Here is a 7291-nt window from a genome sequence, read left to right on the forward strand (position 1 = left end):
CTCCCTGACAAGTCAGCACTAACGTCGTGGCCTCAAACACGTTCTCTCCCCATCTCTCATCTAGCAACTTAAAAAAATAACAAAAATAAATGTTCCTCTCATTAGCTTAGCTGAGCTGAGCTCACTGCAGCAGCGTGTCCAGAAAACACACATGCAAAGGGCCCAGCCTGGCTTGGGGAGATAATAGAGAGCAGAGTATAAGGACACAGGCTCTGCGGGCGACGGGGTGGTTCAGAGGTTGAGCGTCTGCCTTTGGCTCAGGTCATGATCCTGGGGTCTCACATCGGGCTCCCTACAGGGCGCCTGCTTCTCCCTCTGCCCATGGCTCTGCCTCGCTCTCTGTGTGTCTCTCATGAATAAATAAATAACATTTTTAGAAGATTTTATTTATTTATTCATGAGAGACACACAGAGGCAGAGACACAGGCAGAGGGAGAAGCAGGCTCCATACAGGGAGCCTGACATGGGACTCGATCCCAGATCTCCAGGATCATGCCCTGGGCCGAAGGCAGGTGCTAAACTGCTGAGCCACCCAGGGATCCCCATAATAAATAACATTTTTTAAAACAAAAGAAAAGAAGTCAGTCCTGGGGAATGTAACAACTGTGTGGCGACTAGTCAATACCATACTATAAACGTAAAAGTGGCTGCGAGAGTAGATCTGAACGTTTCTCATCATTAAAACAAAAATTGTAAAAAAAAAAAAAATTTGTAGCTACAACAGACATTACCCAGACTTTTGCAACATACACACCCATCAAATCACTATGTTCTACGCCTAAAATGAATACTGTGCTCTATGGCAATTATACCTCAAATGTTTAAAAGGACTAAACATTTTGGGCCAATATAAGAAAAAAGAAGATGCAATTACAAATTCAAAATTAGGTACAACAGAAAACCTGCCATTCAGATTTAATAACGAACCCTCTCTACGAGCAGTCACTGTTGCAAAATGATTCAGACCAAATGCACAAACCATCACATGCCGCCTAAAGAGCTGTTTGTACACTCGTGTGTGGGCATGGCCGGTGGACTCAGAATGGTTGACATTTCTCTTTATTTAAGTAAGCTCTACCCCCAACAGAGGGCTTGAACTCTTGACCACAAGATCAAGAGTCCCATGCTCTACCAACTGAGCCAGCCAGCTGCCCCAGAATAGTTTACACTTTTAAAGGGTTTTAAAGCAAACAAAAATATGCAACAGGGACCATCTGTGGGCCTCAAAGCCTAAAATATTTACTGCCTGGCCCTTTCCAGGGAAAGCTTGCCAACCCCTGCTTGAGACCTTCCTGCTACACCGTCCTGCTTAGACAAGAATATTTCTCCCAGTACTTAAAAGCTGCGGTGTGTTTTGCTGCAGTAACTGCAAACATCATTGAGTCGCGCTCATGATACTAGGGCTAAGGGTGTGGGCACAACTCCAGCAGAGGGTGACAGTGGCGGTTTTGGGGGACAGGAAAGCAAATGTTTGGTGCTGGAGAAATGGGATGGACCAGTACAATGTCTGTCCCCAACCAAGACATGGATGTGGGAAGAGGATTTGGGGTCTCCATCCAGCCCCACCAAAGAACTGAAGTGATTGTCTACACTTTCTCATCAGCAAAGTCAGATCATGGCACTTTTTCCCAGGAACAGAGGCTTACAAACCTTTACTTTAAGTAAAGTAAACAACCTGGGAGGGACCCCTGGGTGGCTCAGTGGCTGAGGGTCTTTCTTCGGCTCAGGGTGTGATCCCGGGGTCGTGGGATTGAGTCCTACATCGGGCTCCTCTCAGGGAGCCTGCTTCTCCCTCTGCCTGTGTCTCTGCCTCCCTCCCTGTGTCTCTCATGAATAAATAAATAAAATCTTTTAAAAAAATAAAAATAAAAACAACCTGGGACACCATCCCTGTTTTAGTACTTTTATTCTTGAGCTCAGATGTCTGCACAAAGGACCTCAAATGTTCACAGTTGCTTTATTCTTTTTTTTTTAAAGATTTTACTTATTTATTCATAGACACAGAGAGAGAGGCAGGGACACAGGCAGAGGGAGAAGCAGGCTCCATGCAGGGAGCCCGACGTGGGACTCGATCCCAGGTCTCCAGGATCACACCCCAGGCTGCAGACAGCGCCAAACTGCTGCACCACCGGCGCTGCCCAGTTGCTTTATTCTTAATAGCCCCAAATCCAAAAGACAGTAGATGAATAAATTGGGAGAGACTCACATGGTGGAATATTATGCAGCAGAGAACATGAATAAATTACTGATATTCACAATACGAAAATTCATCAAGAGGTGCCTAACTGGCTCAGTCAGTGGAGCTAGGGCCTTTTGATTTCGAGGGTCATGAGTTCAAGCCCCACATTAGGGGTTGAGCCTACTTTAAATAAATAAATCAAAATATTTTTTAAGAAATCAAGAAATACAGATCCCTGGGTGGCTTAGGGTTTGGTGCCTGCTTTCCGCCCAGGGAGTGATCCTTGAGTCCCAGGATCCAGTCCCACATCAGGCTCCCTGCATGGAGCCTGCTTCTCCCTCTGCCTGTGTCTCTGCCTCTCTCACTCTCTCTGTGTCTCTCATGAATAAATAAATAAAATCTTAAAAAAAAAAACAAATCAAGAAATACTTTTTTTTTTTCAAAAAGACCTTAAAAAAAGAAACTAACAGAGAAACTTCATTTAGAATAGAGTCAGGAAGCCCAGAAAGGAGGAGCTCTCACACCTGAACTTTGGGCAGGAACAAGCCTACTTTATTACCCTATCAGGTAGAAGGTTTTCTCCTGCCCAGCAACAGCCCAGCCAGCCAATGAGAAACCACCACTACTCAGCCAATGAGAAGCCGCCCTCGCCCTGGGCTCTCCCTATCCTCCAGTGGACTTTGGTTCAAAGCAGCCCCTCCCTCCTTCTCCCCTTTATTCTCTGGACTTGGCTATGATTTACCAGGTCCTGCCATCCCAAATTGCAATTCCTCTGCTATTCCTGGAAAAGCTCATTTTGCTGGTAAAATAACTAGCTGTTTCATTAAAAAAAAAAAAAAAAAGATTTTATTTATTTGACAGAAAGTTTGAGCACAAGCTGGGGGAACAGGAGAGGGAGAAGCAGGCTCCCCACTGAGCAGAGAGCCCCTTAGGAGGCTCCATCCCAGGACCCGGGGACCATGACCTGAGCCAAGGCAGACATTTAACCCACTGAGTCCCCCAGGCGCCCCTTGGCTGTTCCATTTTTAAGGTCCCGGCCAACATTATGGGTGAAACTCACGGGCACCAGATTGAGAGGGAAAAAAAAAAACAAAAAACAAAACAGGCACAAGAGAACCCATACTCTGATTTCACATCAGTGAAGTTTCCAAACACAAGCTCAACTATGGTGAGAGAAATCCAAAGAGCATTACCCACGGGGTTTGGGGCATTCCAGGGGCTGGAAATGATGTGTGCATGTCTCAGTCTGCGTGTTGCACAGGGAGTGTGTTCGCATGCACAAGTCTGCTGAGCTGTCCGTTGAAGATTTACACTCTTTAGGGCCTATGATTTATCCTTCGATACAAATTAAGAAAGAGAAAGTAAGGGACGCCTGGGTGATTCAGTGGTTGAGCATCTGCTGTTGACTAAGGCCGTGATCCCAGGGTCCTGGGATGGAGTCCCACATCGGGCTCCCCGCAGGGAGCCTGCTTCTCCCTCTGCCTGCGTCTCTGCCTCTCTCTTTCTTTCTCATGAATAAATAAATAAAATCTTAAAGAAAGAAAGTAACATGCAGAGGTGTTGGGGGAAATGAGCCCTTTTGCTCACTTCCGGTGGGAGTGAAAGCAGGGAGCGCTAATTTGGAGAACAGCAGGGCAGTATTTAGTAAGAGCGAGAAAGTACATTCTCCGTGTCTGAGAAGAATTCTGAGAAGTTCCTCTTCGCCACGGCCACCCTAGAGAAATGCTGTCCACTGAGTCACCTAAGTCTCTCATCAACCCCACGAGGCAGGAGCTGTTATCATCCCCAGGTTCCAAGGGGGGGAAACTGAGGCACGATTCAGAGGACTCACCCTCGGCCCCATGTCACAGCTACTAAGCGTCAAAGTAAGGATTTGAACCCAGCACTCACACATCACCTGCCCCCTGTTCACCAGCACCACCGTAGGAGGTAGTGATGCCTGGTTCGCAGGGAACAGTGGCAGCAAGCGGCGTGTCCAGTGACTGGGGACTCAGGAAGCTGCAACAGAGCCAGGCTGTGTGAGACCGTCACACACAGAAAAAGAACATTGTCGGGCTGCATATACCAGCTGCGAAAAACAGCAGACGGTCTGGCCTCGCCGGTAGCACCGATGATACTTAGCATCTGGCCCTTGAACAGAAAAAAAAGTGGGCACCCCGGGTGGCCCGGCGGTTTAGCGCCGCCTTCAGCCCGGGCCTTGATCCTGGAGTCCCGGGATCGAGTCCCACGTCGGGCTCCCTGCATGGAGCCTGCTTCTCCCTCTGCCTGTGTCTCTGCCTCTCCCTCCCTCTCTCTCTCTCTCTCTCTCTCTCTCTTTCTCTCAATCTCTGATAAATAAATAAATCTTTAAAAAGAAAAAGTTTGCTAAGTCCCAGCTACAGCGAATTAGAAAGCAAGCCAGACCAAAGAGCAATAACTGTCCCATCCATGGATACGTGTGTATGTGTGCAAATACGTGTGCAAAAGCAAAAAAACAGAAGGAATGAGGATCACGCAGAGGCCCCTGCCCCCCCCAACAGAGCAGGGGGAAGAGGAACGGGAGAGGAAAGTGGAGATGGGAGGTGGGCAACGGTACCCGTCTGCTGGTGGTCGGATTTACTCACCTGCAGCTCAGGGTTTTCTCCTGGGAGCCTGGCTGCTCCTGCCATGTTACCTTCTCTGAGCCTCAGTGTTCACACCTATGAAATGGGTACATTCCAGTCCACCCGAGAGGACTATTTTAAGACATGGATCAGATGACCACCAAGAGTGTTTGGGGTGGGGATAGATACCTACTGAAATTCAAAAAAATTGATGATGGGACAAGGGTGGAGGCCCTAAGAGGCATGGAAAGACGGGCGTAATGTCCTCTCCCTCTCTAGCTGCCGAGTCCCCAAAGGTAGGGACCACTTCTTTCTTCCTGCCCAGTGGATCCCCAGAGCCTAGGAACGCCTGGCACACAGCAGGTGTTCAAAATCTCTCCCCTACCTGAGACACACACTAAGTGAGGAGCACTAGGTGGGGAAGAATTAGCATTCCTATGACTTTCATTTGATCCCCCTCCCAAGATCCTTTACAACGAACTTCAGCCTGAGGTCCACGGGCCTCTTGGGAACCCGATGACAGAATTCATGAAGTAATGAGAAAAAAAATAATTCTTGTCTTTATTTTCACTGACTGATATTTACCATTTGCCCAATTATGAATGAAGGCAGCGGCAGGACTTGTGACTTTGTCTCCAATAGAAAACCACAGAAATTTTCATATTTGATTGCATTGCTGCAAACGACTCAAAACACAGCAGGCACCTGTGGCCCTTAGAGCCCGTCAGTCAACGCGCTGCTAAATATAAAGGCAGAGCCCGAAGCCTCCTGTGTTTTCGTGCAGCTCTAGTTCAAAAGGATTTAAAAAAATAAAAATAAAAACAAAACAAAACAAAAAATCCCCCCAAAAACAAAAGGATTTCAAAATGATTATCTTATGCATATTAAACATAAATTTTTAGGGGTGCCTGGGTGGCTCAGTGGTTAAGCATCTGCCTTCGGCTCAGGGCATGATCCCAGGGTCCTGGGATCGAGTCCCACATCGGGCTCCCTGCAGGGAGCCTGCTTCTCCCTCTGCCTGTGTCCCTGCCTCTCTCTCTCTGTCTCTCATGAATAAATAGATAAAATCAAAAATAAAGATGAATAAAAATAAACACAATTTTTAAAATGTGGCAAAATATACTTACCATGAAACTTACCCCTGAGCCCCTCTTAGGTGCACAGCTCTGCGGCATGAAGCGCACTCACACTGTTTTGCACCACGCCCCCATCAGTCTCCAGAACTTTCCATCTCCCCAAACTGAACTTCTGTCCCCATTTAGCACTGACACCCCACCCCCTCCCCCAGCCCCTGGCTCCCACCATCTACTTCCTGTTTCTATAAATTTGACTCCTCTAGAGACTTCCTATGAGTGGAGTCAGACTGGATCATCCTTTCGCATCTGGCTTATTTCACTGAGCATAATGTCCTCAGGGTCCCTCGTGTTGTAGCAAATGTCTAATTTCCTTCCTTTTGAAGGCTGACTAATATTCCCGCATAGGGACCACATTGTGTTTATCCGTTTAGTGATAATGGATCACTGAGTAGTTTTTTTTTTTAAAGATTTTATGTATTTATTCATGAGAAAGAGAGAGAGAGGCAGAGACACAGGTAGCGGGAGAAGCAGGCTCCATGCGGGGAGTCCGATGCAGGACTCGATCCCAGGACCTGGGGATCATGACCTGAGCCAAAGGCAGATGCTCAACTGCTGAACCACCAGGCATCCCACTGAGTAGTTTTTCTAAAACACATTTTAATAAATGTTTTTCAGCACAACGGACTTCCCTATAACCTCTCGTGTTTTGTTTTCCACATCTTTACAATTTTTTTTTTTTTTTACAAATGGTATTTTGAGAAGAGGCTCTGAGCTTCTTTTTTTTTTTTTTTTTTTTTTTTTTTGAGGCTCTGAGCTTCTGCAAACTGACAAAGAAACGTGGTCAGAGGCATTCTGACTTTTGTAGGTCCTTTTGCCCATTAAAATAAACAAACAAAAATTATATTTACAAGCATGTTGGTGTAAAGACGACTATAATCCAGGGTGGACCTGGATTCATTGTTTTCTTCCTGATCCAAAAACAAAACAGTGTCACGGGTCCCTAATAGGACGGTCCCACACCTTAACTTTGATCAAGGGACATGTGTGTGCTGGGTCTGGGACCCCCCCAAAAGGTTAGGACCTCCTCTGAACTTTTGCATGTTGTTTTCACAGCTTCAAGATAAGCCATCTTAGGGGACGCCTGGGTGACTCAGTGGGTGAGCACCTGCCTAATGCCCAGGGGGTGACCCTGGGGTCCTGGGATCCAGTCCCTCATTGGGCTCCCCGCAGGGCACCTGCTTCTCCCTCTGCCTGTGTCTCTGCCTCTCTGTCTCTCATGAATTAAAAAAAAAAAAAAATCTTATAAAAATAAGCCATCTTGGCTGTCCGTCCTCTAGCCACCGGGGATCCCCAAGCCCCTCCATGGTGGCCACGGTTCCCCTTCTTCCCAATTTCGGGTAGCCCTTCCCCCCCTTACCCTACCTCGCCCCCCCTTCCCCGTTCTATTCCGTGGA

The sequence above is a fragment of the Canis lupus genome, chromosome 20 (genome assembly GCF_011100685.1).
Source record: "Canis lupus familiaris isolate Mischka breed German Shepherd chromosome 20, alternate assembly UU_Cfam_GSD_1.0, whole genome shotgun sequence".
NCBI lineage: Eukaryota > Metazoa > Chordata > Mammalia > Carnivora > Canidae > Canis > Canis lupus.